Below are 14,637 nucleotides of genomic sequence, written 5' to 3'. Positions count from 1 at the left end.
AACCCCGGTGTCCCCGCAAACCGCGATGGTGTCGGTCGGCCTGTGTGAGGCGGCCTGCGGCGGCCATCTTGGAGGCGGGTTTTAATGGCGTATCGATTTCTCTCCTTTTTTTCCCCGTTTTTTAAAAGCGCCCGTTTGGCCGTCTTTATTTACGCTCACCGTAAATCTTTACAGTGCCGTAAAAAAAGAGGGTTTTTTTTACACACAGCGGTTTTATACGACCTCTCGCTCCCGCCCGCCAGCCACAGGAGCGTTTCCCCTGACGTAGTGCCTTCCCACAAGGCCACGGGATACACTCTGACCGCGCTGTTAACAGGAGGTCCTTCGGGGGGGGCAGGGGGGGCGATTTAGCCGAACGCGCCACACCGTGAGGACTGTGGGGGGGTTTGGACCGGGCCCGGGCGGAACCGATGACTCACCACTCCAGAGACAGGGACAGTAACTACAAGGGCTGCTTAGCATCAGCGCCACTCTACCTGTCTACAGGTGACAGGCGGTGATCACAGGAGCCGGGGCTACTCGACCTTAAAAAGGGGCCCAGCGGGCTGTTCCCCTCCTGACCTGCCGCGCGGTCAGTGAGCCAGGAGAGGGCCTGACCTCCGCCATCCTTACCCAGAGGTCCAATGGGCCGCCGTGTCCTTGCAGGGTTCATCCCAAGACCCTGGACACCTGTGATTCAGCTGCTGTTCGGCTGCCTTCGCCCGGCAGGGCCGCTCCTCCAGAGCGAGTTACGCGGCTGTTTTATTCCACCCGCTGTCCAGTTACACCGCCGGATGCTTAGTGAAGAGATCCTGGGTTAAGAGCCTTTTATTTGACGGTTAGAGGTGCAGCGCCTCGATTGGGACTGTGCACTGAAACCCCTCTGTCAGCTCTGGTCCGGTCACCGCAGGTTACATTTGGTGTGTGGAGGGGGTGTTGGGGGGTGCTTGTTTCTCCTCCCGGGATGCTCGGCCGTCTATCGCACCCTGCCCCCCACCTGCCCCAACTTGAACTCGCACACCCCGGTCAACCCGATACAAAGCTGGCGTCTCGACAGAGAGAGGCTGCGCCGGCATTGCCCCGCGCCCATCGTCCGTTCGCTTGCAATGGGGTCGTTCAGCCCGCTCAAAGCACTTGTCAAAAAAATGGTGAATCAGAAGGTTTTTTTTCTTCCTGAAATAAAGGCGGTTTGGCGATGGCTGTGGCTGATAAACGCGGGCCTGCGTGCGGGGCAGAGATCAGAAACCAGCAGGTTAATGCCTCTGTATCTTCACCTCTTCTTCTCGGCGGTGGAAAGAAATGGCTTCAAACTAGAAGAGCGAAATGAAGTGTGTGTGTGTGTGAGTGTGTGGGTGTGTGTGTGTGTGTGTGAGTGTGTGTGTGTGTGAGTGAGTGCGTGCGTGCGTGCGCGCGTGCGTGTGTGTGTGTGTGTGCAGGTCAAGTCCTGCTGAGATGAGATTAAACATTAAGGCTGTGAAAGTGTACCGGACTGTTTGATCTGCTGTGGGTTCCCCTCGGGGAGAGCACCGCACCGACGCAGAGTTTTGGGGCTTCGCGGTACGGCTGAAAACCCCCTGCGTGTGCGCTCTGGAACCGGGTCAGCTGGGCCCAAGCGCCGCTCACGCCGGTCTCGCCACAGAACCTGACACAGAACCACAGCAAGGACCTGACACAGAACCAGGAAAAGAACCACAGCAAGAACCTGACACAGAACCACAGCAAGAACCTGACACAGAACCACAGCATGAACCTGGAACAGAACCACAGGAAGAACCTAGAACAGAACCAGGAACAGAACCACAGGAAGAACCTAGAACAGAACCAGGAACAGAACCACAAGAAGAACCTGGAACAGAACCAGGAACAGAACCACAGCAAGAGCCTGGAACAGGACCACAGCAGAAACGCAGATCCTGCGTTTCAGGTTCAGGGCAGAAGGGTTTTTCGGCAAGCTCACCCCCCCTCCTGTGTCTGGGGTAATGACCCCCCTCATGGGGAGTCCGGCTGGGGCAGTAATTGCTTAATTTAGTGGCGGGGAGGCCGGCTGGGCCTTCGGTTGTTAGTGTCGATGGCGAGTGGGCTTCAAAGGGTCGGGGGTTGGGTTTGGGGGGGGGGGGCTGTAATTTATCTGCCTCTCTTGGCGGCCCCCGCATGTTCTGGGCGGGGGCTGGGCGGGCGGGCGGGCGGGGGGTGGGCGGGGATCTGGGCGGGCGGGCAGGGGGGGGCGGGGGGGCGGGGGGCGGGCAGGGGTGGTGGGGGATCATGGCCCTCAGAGCTCGCCCTTTTGATGTCGGTAACGAGATCATTAAAGTCCCACCCCCCTCCCGCGCAGTCACACGTGCGGCTTCGGTACCCCGCCCGCCGCGTGGTGGGGGGGGGGGCGTAGGCGGGGGGGCGGGGGTTTAACCCCGTCTCGTGGATAACGATCATTATCGCCACTGTCCTCATCATTAATGTGGGTCACCCTGGTTAACTGTCTCTGTAACAGTCCCCCCCCCCCAAAAAAAAAGATCATTTGGAATAAACAATAAATAATTCAGCTGTACAGATAAATAAGTAATAGCGATATATCAGTGTAGCCGTTGGTGGCTTTATCACCCCGCTTTTTGCTTATTAATGGGTTGAGCAGATGCCCCCTCCTCGTGGCCCCCCCCCACCCCGTAATGGGGCGTTGGATGTGGTTGTGAGGACCAGAGCTGAGAGAGCAGGTGTGTGTGTTTCGCGTTTCGGAAGAGGCTGGATTTCTTGCTCCTCCCGTACGCCCGCTATCCCGCCACTGACCCAGACGGCTGTGAGGGGGCGGTACAGCTAGAGGTCTAGACATTTTATGGTGGAGGTCAAGGGTCAGGCTGTCGGGGTGGAGTTTTGGGGGAGGGATGTGTGGGAGGGGGGGGTAAGGCAGTGACTCGAATCAGCTAAGGAATGCCTTACCCTTTGCCTCACTCATTTTCAGTTATATTCTGTTTTTCTCTCTCTCTCTCCCTCTTTTTCTCTGTTCTCTCTCTCTCTCCCTCTTTGTCTGTCTCTCACACACTCTCTCCCTCTGTCTCTCTCGCTCTCTTTCCCTCCGCTGATGTGTGGTGAGCATTCTGCCACTGAATGGTGGGGTGTCCACACTGGTAGGGACTGAGAAGTCCCTCCCCCTCCCCATTACCGATAAAATGCTTTGAGATTTTGTTTAAAGACGTGTTTATAAATGCAATCCGTTATTAGGTGATCAGTTTAGGTGGCAGCAGCATGAAAGAATAACCGTAAATCTTATTGTGATCTGCTCAGTATTTCAGAATTCACACTCCACTACCCAGATACAGCCATTTTTATGCATTGCTGTGGGCGAATTTGATGCACAGACAATATTGCAAATTTCTTTTGTCACATTTATTTAGCCAATAATGGGCCCAGTGCTGAGGTATTTGGTCACATTAACGCCCCATTCATAGGCCCCGGGGCGCTGCAGCCCGTCGCATTACTGCACCAGGGGGCCCTGCAGCCCCGTCGCATTACTGCACCAGGGGGCCCTGCAGCCCCATCGCATTACTGCACCAGTGGGCCCTACAGCCCCGTCGCATTACTGCACCAGTGGGCCCTGCAGCCCCGTCGCATTACTGCACCAGTGGGCCCTACAGCCCCGTCGCATTACTGCACCAGTGGGCCCTGCAGCCCCGTCGCATTACTGCCCAGTGAGCCGCGCCCCTGCATACTGCCCAGGGGCCCTGCAGCCCGTCGCATTACTGCACCAGGGGCCCTGCAGCCCCGTCGCATTACTGCACCAGTGGGCCCTGCAGCCCCGTCGCATTACTGCACCAGTGGGCCCTGCAGCCCCGTCGCATTACTGCACCAGTGGGCCCTGCAGCCCCGTCGCATTACTGCACCAGTGGGCCCTACAGCCCCGTCGCATTACTGCACCAGTGGGCGCTGCAGCCCCGTCGCATTACTGCTGGGCCCCGGTCAGCCGGCCCGCAGCAGGACTCCGCAGACGCCTGCAGCCGGAGTGTTGACACGCTCTAATATGTTGACAAATGTACGCCCACCGCAAGCAGTCAGCAAGTGGCTAATATACGGCGGCGTCCTGCGCGGTGGGTGTGGAGTGGCGGGGGGGGGGGGCGGTGGGCGGTGGGGAGGGGCAGGGGGGCAGGGGGGGGCGGGGGGGCAATAGCGTGGGGGTGCGGTGCGTATGTGCGGTGCGAGTGTGGTTCTGCGCACTGCTGTAAATCTACCCCCACCTTTCAGCACCGACTCCAACCATGCGCCGTGAGACCGCTCCTGCAGACGTGTCTGAGACAAGACACACACTCTCACACATACCTTACACTGACACACACACACACACACACCTTACACTGACACACACACACACATACACACACACACACACACTCACACACACACCTCACACACACACACACACACACTCTCACACACGCACACACACACACTCTCACACACACACACACCTTACACACACTCTCACACACACACACACACACACACACACACGTGTGTTAGAGATGTTAGCTCCTGTGTGGTAGGCATGTTGGCGTGTTCTGGCGTGACAATATGACCAGAAATCGTGAGAAACGCTTAACCTGCAGCCGCGTTAGCTGAGCTTAGCCGAGCTCCGCGGCTGAGCCTGAGGTATTTAAACCGCTTTCGCGCTCACGGTGAACAGCCTCCAGCCCTCCTGTAGAGGCCGTCCACAGGAGCAGCAAACGCTCCCCTTCCTGGCCGCCGTCGAGAAGTTAGAAGCTCGTTGTCCAGAACAAGCGGTCCACAGGCCCATGTCCAAAATATCCTGCCAGACTCCGCTCTCAAAGGCAGAGGGGGGGGGCGTGGGGGGGGGGGGGGATGGGTGCAGGAGCATCTGGGAACCATCAAGCCAGCGAGTGCCTAAAGACCTGGGAATCCAGCCTCTTCACCCCCCCCACCCCCCACCCCCCCCCGGGAGAAGAAGACCACCTTTATCATGCCCCCCCCCCCCTTCTGCCCCTTTCTCTCTCCCTTCTGTCTGGTCTGCCCGTCAAATTTTGTGACAGTCCGACACCCCCCCCCCCCCAATCCAAACAGATTGTCTAACTGCTTTAAAAACAGCTCCCCCATCTCAGTTAGCAGTGAGGAACAGGCGCAATCTTTCATAGCGGTGCCCGGCCCATGTCTCACTTACCCCCCCCGCCCCCCCCCCCCCCCCCCCAGACCAGATGGGACAGGGTTTTATTCGGTTATTCGGGCTTCTTTGGAACGGTCACAGCTGGTCACCGTTTTCTGGGTGGTTCTGCTGATTGTCCTAATGCCACTGTGTGGAGCTCTCTTGGGGGGGGGGGGCAAGAATGCCTTGGGAGGTGACTGACCCCCCCCCCCCCCCCCCAGCACCACCTGCAGCATTCCCACTTTTAGCTTCTTTTGAAGAAAACCCAGCCCCCGTTTAACATAATTGAGAGAACAGGATTACCCAGAAGTCCATGTGCTTCCCCTCTCCCTGTGTGCTTTAGGGTTTTTTCTCCTTGTCCTCTAATGGGCGTCAGCTTCTCATTGGTCACTGTGCAGCTCAAAATGCCGCCATAGCAATCCATTCAGCCGAGGCCTGGCTGACTATAGTAAACCATACATTTAAAGTTAAGAACATTCTAATCACGTTTGCGGTCTTACACCTGTAAGGGTTGAAAGCATGCGCTCAGTACGCAGTTGGCTGGGTTAGAGAGGCATTCTGGAACCTTCTCCTCTGTGTCTATTGGGTTGCGTCACTGCTGAGCAAGTTTTAGTAGGAGCGGGAGGTCTGGTGTATCTGCGTTCAGTGAAGATTTTTTTAATGACAGAAAAGGTGCTGTGTTTTCTGTGTTCACAAGTGATTCTAATTAACACATTGTGGTGTGAATGTGTCGTGACAATGAGAAGTTAGTCCATGCTGCGTCTGGGGATCCTTTATCTCAGTCCCATGGGCTACAGGCGCATGGATTATATTCACAAGTTCACAGTCCCAATTCCACAATGGAGGCCACCAGCCATGCAGTTTTACAATACTGTTCAAGATTGTGTGTGCGTGTGTATGTACAGGAAGGTATGTGTGTGTGTGTGAGTCTGTGTGTGTGTGTGGCCTCGAGATCATAGTGTGGATTAATTGTTGACACACTCCCAGTGTAAACAGAGTACGCCACCCCCCATACCCCCCCCCCCAGACCACTGACACGTGCTGATTTATTAGTGCCCACTGACCAAAAAAAGCCCCAAAATCAATGGGCTATTAGCAGCACTGTGACACCTCCAGGGCGGGAGCAGCAGAGGGGCTCTGTGGAAATTCGGCTACAGTCTCCCTCACAGAGACCCGGCCCCCTCCTTCCACACACTGCCTAACGGGGGGGGGGGGGTCAGTGTGGGACGTCCCGTGGCCAGGGTGTGATCCTTAAGTCTCCAGTTCCACTCGGGGGGCAGAGTTGGGGCGAAGGTGTCTGAGAGCGTTTGGGCCTAAGATATATTCAGTAAAGACCTGAGTAAAATAATTATTAAATAAATATTTTATATGAAATAATGAGAAAATCAACTTACGTGGTTATTTCATCCGTGCCTGGCTGATTCATTCTTGTTTTTAAAACAGATTTTACATTAACGCTGCATGTGCGAATACATGTATGTTTCTCAGTCAAATTAAGCAGTCTGCTCACTTAGTACTGAGGATGGTGTGAAAAGAAATGTGAACATTTTTCTACTAACCTTAAAATATATATTTTGTGATGAAATGCTTAAACCGAACTCCAAATACAAGGAATGTCATGTAATGTGTTAGTGTTTGGGGAATTCTTGTAATTGCATAATTAACTTATTGTAATTGAGTAATTTGACTGTGTCTGTTATAACTGGGGATACTCAGGATGAACAGGATGGTTATTTATGACACGTGTGTCCAGGTGCAGGTAGGACAGCCACTCTGTAAGTGTGCTCTGTAAGTCCTGTTTCAAACCTGTTGCACCTGCATGCATTTCTACGTGTGTGAGTTTTTGTCTGTGTGTATGTGCATGTGTGTGTGTGTGTGTGGGCTTGTGTGTGTGTGTGTGTGTGTGTGCATGTGTGTGTGTTTGTGTCTGTGTGTGTGTGAGTGTATGTGCATGTGTGTGTGTGAGTAAGTGTGTGTGTGTGTGTGTGTGTGTGTGTGTGAGTAAGTGTGTGTGTCTCTTGTCAGGGCTCAGTAAGCAGATCAAACAGTAACAGCAGAGTGGAGTCTGCCAGGTTCTCAGCTCCAGGTCTCGGGGATCTGTTCAGTGTAAGCTCAGCGGGGTCAGAGCTGTTGACAGTCTGGGCACTGATACATCACCACGGCCACTTCCCTTTCTAAGTGTGTTTAGAGCGGCCCTCTCCGTCCGCTGCTCTCGGGTCGGGGGACCCGAGCGGAACAGGTTGTGTGGTTTGCTAGGCCGAGCTGGCAGTGCAGTAAAATGGGTAAGGAGTTGGTCTTGTAACCTGAAGGTCATAGGTTTCAGTTCAAAAAGTAAGTGTTCTGCTGCTGCGTTCATTTTAATTTTCTGTTCAATTATTTTTTGCCATTTCTATTTATCCAACAGTGAGCTTTGTTTTTAGAGAGCCCATAGCTGTAAAAATAATTTTTTCCATGTTTGTTTTATTTGTGAAAAGTGACCTCTGCTGGCTCTTTGTCCTCTGATTGGCTGTAAGGACCCTCTCCTCCGGTTCTTAAGCCCCGCCCTTCGCCTCCCCATGGTAGCCAAAGTTAGCGGTTAGCGCAGTCTGAAGGATCCGGCTGTATTTTTGGCTCATTATTCCCGCTGGAAGCGATCCCTGGCATGTACCAGGCCACTGCTGGGGGGTATTTTTGGTCCTGCTTGGAAATCGGGGGACTGGGGGGAGAGGGACGGGGGGGGGGGGGGGGTTGGGCCAGGGGGAAGAGAAGGTGTGGGAGTGAGGAAGTAGCTGGTTGAGACCTGGCCAATCAGAAGTGAGCAAATTAGACAGCGGTAGAGAGGGGGGAGAGAGGAGAGGGAGAGAGAGGAGAGAGAGAGAGAGAGAGAGAGAGAGAGGGAGGGAAAAAGAAAAACAGAGTGCAGTTGGAAGAGTGCTTGTGTTATATATTTTCCTTCCCCTTGTATGGGCACAGGAGGGAGGGAGAAATGTCTGATGCCTCAGCCCCCCACCCCCCCCACAGCTCATCCCTGACCCACCATCTGCCCCCCCCCCCCCCCCCCCGCCCCTTCCCCAGCGGGCCAGGGTCATGGCCGAAGGCTCCCGAACTCGGGGGGCTATTCTGGGAGGTGCGGCTCATCCACAGGTTAACCCAACACTGCGGTCTTGTGACAGGGGTAAAAATGGCCATGAGCGCACCCTGATACCACCCCCCCCCCCCAACCCCCCCCCCCCGATTCCACCCCATGCACAGCGCAAGAGACCCTGTCCTCCATGGTTCCACCACATCCACCCCGATTCCACCCCCAGTTGCATCCCACCGCACTGACTATTATACAATTACTCTTTAAAAAAAGCTGTGCTATCAATCAATAAATCAATCAATCAGTCAGTCAGTCAATAAATCAATCAATCAGTCAGTCAATCAATAAATCAGTCAGTCAGTCAGTCAGTCATCACCGTTATCATGATCATGTTTGTGTCTGAGGCGGGACTGGATGATTGTAATTTTAAGACAGACACTTTACAGTCTAGTCACATGACTTTTACATTAAATGTAGCTTTACTAAATTTTTTTTTAAAAAACCTCAAATCTTAAAAAGTTCAAAATGGAAGAGAGAGTCCAAGGCTATATAACGATTCACTCAAATATGCACGGCAAAAACGATATAAATTTTATTTTCAAGTGACTTGTTTTTGATGTCTCTTCAAAAAAAATTTTTGAGAACATTTTTGGAGAGTTGCGCAAGCAGTTTTTGCGCACCTGTTTGAGACCGGGAGTCCGTTCTCTTTCAAGCGCTGAACAAACAGCACTCTATTTTTTTTTAGATCATATCGCAGAGAGGCCCGGGCCCACATGGACGGGGGGGGCAGGTTCACTCTTTCGGTGGGGGGGGGCGCAGCACCTCTCTGACCGCGGCTGTGTCACTTCATTGGCTCCTATAGTAAGCGCGGGGTCTTGTAAAACCCGTGCTCAGGCCCGGGCCGCTCCAAGGCCCACTTTACAACGGCCTGTAAACTTTAATGGCTGCGGTCCTAATGCCTTTTATGTGCGCTCTGAATCGCTGTGGGAAGGGTCTGTTTGTGACAGGAGAACAGGCGAGGGGGGGGCGGGGGGGGGGGGGGGGTAGCAGGGAGGCCCCAGCAGGTGCAGACGACCCAGCCTGCTTGTCACCAGATCCGGGGGTGATATTTCCATGTGGGCCCTGGTTCTCCTACTTTAAATAAAATACTGTATGGCCTGGAAAACAAACTTGTTTCTGCAGGTTTTTTTTTTAGCTGAGCAGTTTAGGTACAGTTCTGACCCTGAGATTTTTGCTGTAAGGGGAGTCCCAAATAGCCGTACTTACTGTTCCATATGAACACTTTACAATAAGGTTTCGTTGACTAGCAGTCAGTCATAATTTACCCTAAATGTTTAGGTTTTTACGTTTCTGCTCGAGGTCCAGGATAATGCCCGAGGGTTGATGATCATTCATCAGCCTGGGGAGTCACCAACATTCAGAAGAATATACTGTATTTGTACTCATTCACATGATTGCACGTTGATAGGGGAAACATATTCGGCGGAGATTTCTGGTTTGTACAGGAGTGTTTAAAAAAAAAAAAAATCATACCAGAATTTAAATAGTTAAAGAATTAAATACACGTTTGACCCAGCTCTGTTCCTTACTGTTATAATGCCAGCCCAGGATATATAGAAACAGTGTGAATCTCACTTTTACCACTTGACTCAACATAACAGGATTAATCTGTGCTCATCCATGCTTTTAACGGTTCATTTGGACCGGGAGGTGGTTGCCGTGGTGAGAGACCTGTTGCCTAGCTGCTTCAGCAGCCAAGATTCCGCAGCACGTTGCGATCGGTAGGCGAGTCCTGCCTGCCCGCTTTCCGTCTCAAAAAGAAGCGTTTGAGTGTGTTACACGCTGCGGGGGTGGGGGGGGCTGGGGGGGTGAGGGAGGGGCGGGCGGGGACGGGGTGGGGACGGGGGCTGAGGGGAGGACCGGACAGGCGGGCAGGGGTGGCCTGTGCCAAAGTGCCATTTAGGAGCCTCCCGCTGCTCAGTCGTCCGTTTCAGGAGAAGGTTTGGCACTTTCAGAAAGGCTGGAGCTTCCTGTGTGCTCCATTGTAAAAAAATAAATAAGAAAATAGCCTCTGTGTTAACGCAGTCACCCCTCAGAGAGCTCCCGCGGGCCGGGCGGAACAAGCTCCCGCGGGCCGGGCGGAACAAGCTCCCGCGGGCCGGGCGGAACAAGCTCCCGCGGGCCGGGCGGAACGAGCCCCCGCGGGCCGGGCGGAACGAGGCGGACGGCCACAAGCGGGGCGAACATCGGCGCTGCGTGAGAACGCTGGAGCGAAACCCGTAAACACCTCTCCTAGTTCAAATACAAGCAGCTCGACGGAGACACACGCTGCCAAAACAATAGTTCTACCGCTGAAATTAGCTTAGTTGAAGAAAATCGCATTAACAAACAAAAACTTGGAGAATAGTGAAATAAGGGTTATGGTTAAAAAAAAATAATGATATCACACATTGTCTTACCTTACAGATATTTTAATATATTTTTAGAACAAAAAAAAATTATTTTAAAAATACTATTGCTGTGGAATATATTTATCCTGTTTTTATATGAAAATAACTTTACAGGCATGAAACTGAAAAATCACAACAGGAGTGTGATCACGAGATGCTCAACTCTTTTGAGTTTGTCCCTTTTGTAGAAATATGAAAACACGTGTGAGACAACAGCACTGGCCCTGTCAGATTCTCTAATTGGTTGAGTGGCTTGAGGTGCTGTCATATTCAGACAGCCCAAAATCTCCCAGAATCCCCTGGGCTTCCCCGGACTCAGCTCTCTGAAAATGATGCAAAAATCTCCGAGAAATTGTTACAACCATCATGCTTCATTTTCGTTTTTTTTATTTTTCATTTTTTTTGGAAAATGCCCTTGGTCTGTCCCTCCTCTTACTGATAGAGAGATAGAAAATGGAGGAGGTACATATCTATTGGGTTTCGGGGTTCGTTAGAATGGCAGAGATGCATATTTGTTGCAGGTTCGTTTCTACGTACAGTGAAGACTTTCTGAAATTCCCATTTAAATCTCCCTGTGAGATCGGTTTAGTGAGTTGGTGGCTGTCTGCATGCAGGGGGTCGGGTTCGATGGAAGGGGCGGGTCTGGGACTGCCCTCGGTACCTGAGGCAGACAAACCGCTGATAAGGACTGTTCGCCCTCTGCGTGCTGATTCGCCCTGGATGGGTCACATGACCAGCCAGCTGGCGGGAGTCGGGCGGCTGGTGCCTCTCTTAAACAGCCTCCTCACAGCCCAGCCAGATAAGCCAATGGGATCACTGTGCCAAAACTAGCCCCGCCCACCATGTTGTGCACATTCTTCCCATCTGAATCACCTCAGTGACATCATCTTTCCCTGGCACCTGCTTTCCTAAATTCATAACGCTTGGTTTGCGCCCCCCCCCCCCTTCTCCCCATACCAGCCTCCACTAGGCCCTTCAAATCTACACCGGATCTGTTCAGGAAAATAGCGGGATAATGGGCAGCTAAGAGGAGGATAAACTCAGGAAGGCAGACTCGAGAGGACAGGCTCGGGAGGATAGAGTGGATCAGGGCGTGAGGAGGCCGGGAAGCCTGCGCGTTGCCCCAGGGCAGGCGAGTGTGAAGTCTGGGCTCCTCGTCAGCGAGAGACCAGGGGGGATGAGCTGGCTCCAGGCTGAACATGACCGCTCGCCTGCAGCATTTCCGCCGTTTCACAGAGATCAGAGACCGTCTGCGCAGATCAGAGACGGTCTGCGCAGATCAGAGGCGGTCTGCGCAGATCAGAGGGGGTCTGCGCAGATCAGAGGCGGTCTGCGCAGATCAGAGACCGTCTGCGCAGATCAGAGACTGTCTGCGCAGTTCAGCGACAGTCTGCGCAGATTAGAGACAGTCTGCACAGATCAGAGACTGTCTGTGCAGATCAGAGACCGTCTGCGTAGATCAGAGGAGGTCTGCACAGATCAGAGACGGTCTGCGCAGATCAGAGACGGTCTGCGCAGATCAGAGACCGTCTGCGCAGATCACAAGAGGTCTGTGCAGGTCAGAGTAACCAGAGCATATCCAAGGATTCTGAACAGATCTGAGTAATCTTACGCATAATAATCTTCCCACATTGTGTCGCATTACTGCAGTGCCTGATCCTCAGCAAGGCAGTGCATTAGAGGTTTTGATTAATGCTGTTCTTAGAATTAGCATTGTGATTATCATTTCAGCTTAATTCATAGCCTCGCTTGCATGTGTAATACTCTGTAAGTGTGAGTCTTTTGAATCTGATTATCCCCTTCACAGCATTAGGGTACTGGACAAAGCAACTGGCCAAATGTGAGATTTAGTCCTGGATCAGGCCTATGGGACTGTGAATTACGATCTTTAAATGAGCCTACTGGCTGTTAGTCAAAGATTCTGACTGCGGTTATTCTGGCTTAAACCAAGGCAGTTATGTTATGGAGGCCTGAGGGGAGTTTCTTGTTTTAATTGCTACTCTTTTGTCTTTTATTTTTCCTATTCTTTTGGTTGCTTAATTGAAACTACAGGCCTATTTCACTGCTGCAACGTCCTCTCAAAATTTAGGAGGATGAGAACATGCATTCCCAGTGATCAACCAGAGCTGCTGTTATTGAGTAATGATATGAAGATATCTTATGGACTGAAACTCTCGCACCTTAGGCTGTGGCTAGACTGGACTCGGCTTTGGTCAATTGTGTGTCCCCTAATGGATTCCTAGCTAATGTCACTGGCACAGGCAAGAATTGATCAATGTTCTAATGATATTTACCTTTTACATTTACTTAAAACATTTACCCATACAAATAGCTGTTAAATTCACTTGCCAATAATATACAAAATTAAATTAAATGTAATTAAACTGAAAAGAAATGTACAACATTCTGGTCAGGACTATGTCTCCTTAAACAGTTTGCCATCAGTGCACGTTTTCTGCAGGTCCACAGCAGAGTTGCGCTTTTCTTGGAGTACCTGGAGGAAGGCGGAGGAACATTAAGTCATCAGATCAGATGCCTGTCAGGATGGATGCCGGCTTATTGGGCGTCTTTTCATCTGAACGCAACAGGTTTTTCGCGCTTGATTCCGCGGCGATAATCTTGAAAAACTTGCAGCCTGGTTCCTTCAGAAAAAAAGAAAAAAGGCGTCTAATCCAGCTTCAAGCACACGAGCCGCTCAGTCAGGCTGCCTCGCTTTCGGCTGCTAAGATACTTCCTAATGTGTTTTGCCCAGGGACTCGCAATTAGACACACAAAGATGATAATAGGATGGGGGGGGGGGGGGAAGGAGAACTTGGGGAGCGGAGGGAAACGTGAAAAAGGAGGGAAAAAAAACTTCTCACCTTCAAAGCGCGCGGCGGCGTTCGGGCTGTCAGCGGAGCGACGGCGTTTGAAGGACCAGTCAGCCTCGACAGCGCTGTCACACACCGCCTTAATTAGCCAGGATTACTTCCTCACTTAACGACGCCTGCCTCTCTCTCTCTCTCTCTCTCTCTCATCTCGCCCCGTTCCCCCAGCTCCAGATCCCCCCCCCCCAGATTCCCCACTCCCCCAGTCGGGATCCTGGCGGATACGCTGTCACGACTAGCTGCTCTCACAAAGCGCATCCCTCCCTCTTTCCATCCCTCTCTTCCCCTCAAATCTCTCTCTCTTTCTCTCTCTCCCTCCCACCTCTGTCTCACAATGTCTACTCCATCTCTCTCTATCCCTCTCTCCCTCTCTTTCTCTCCCATCTCTTTCATTACTTTTTTTTTTTTGTATGTATCCAGCCGTGTATTTAGTGAAGGGATTCTGTTTAAATACTTTTGCTCACGAGTACCCCTGTCCAGTCCCCTACACCTGGTATTCACACTCAGGTGCACTGCAGCCAGCCACCAATCGTCTGGGAGAAATCAGGTGGAGCGTTACCCAGGAAACCCGCGATTTGCCCTGTCGTATTATAGACACGCCTGTGAACACGTAGGTGGGACGTTTACATGCTCCCTGGCCGGGTCAGGAGCAACAGTGTCAGCCTCAGCAGTCCGGGTCCGCTGTGTGGACGATTCTCTCCTGCCCCCCCAGGCACACACCCTCCCCCTCCCGCTTGACCCATAACCAGCAGCAACCTCTCATCTACAGGCATCAGTGACTTTCACGGGAAATCACAAATGGTGTTTCAGCTGAGGCGGACGCATGCATGAAGGAGGTGTTTGGGTTCGGAGGGGTGGGGGGGGGGGGGGAGGGGGGCAGGGGTTCATTTATCGCCACGGTAACCTCCTCTCCATCTCTCACACACCTCCCGGGCCAGACAGCTGGGAATAAACATGCAGATCAGGCTGTGTAACTGAGGGTATGATGGCCGTCCAAACGACTCGCTTCCCAAATGAGATCTTCCTCTGTGGTTTTCCCATATTAGCTCACTAGTTTAGAACCAGCACACCGTAGCACCAGGGTGAAATATGTATACCAAATGTGTTAACTCTTTAGATACCGGTAAACATTTAAAC

The 14,637-nt window shown here is 52.4% G+C and overlaps 1 long non-coding RNA gene across 1 annotated transcript in view; it reads left to right on the top strand.

Annotated features, from left to right (window-relative positions):
• LOC135233808 (uncharacterized) overlaps positions 1-14,637 on the top strand; it is a 35,933-nt gene that overhangs the window by 20,160 nt on the left and 1,136 nt on the right. The gene's annotated exons all lie outside the window — the stretch shown is intronic.

Source organism: Anguilla rostrata, chromosome 10 (genome assembly GCF_018555375.3).
Source record: "Anguilla rostrata isolate EN2019 chromosome 10, ASM1855537v3, whole genome shotgun sequence".
NCBI classification, from domain to species: Eukaryota; Metazoa; Chordata; class Actinopteri; order Anguilliformes; family Anguillidae; genus Anguilla; species Anguilla rostrata.
Note: the sequence above shows the minus strand (reverse complement) of the source record. Positions and strands in the feature narration are given on the sequence as shown.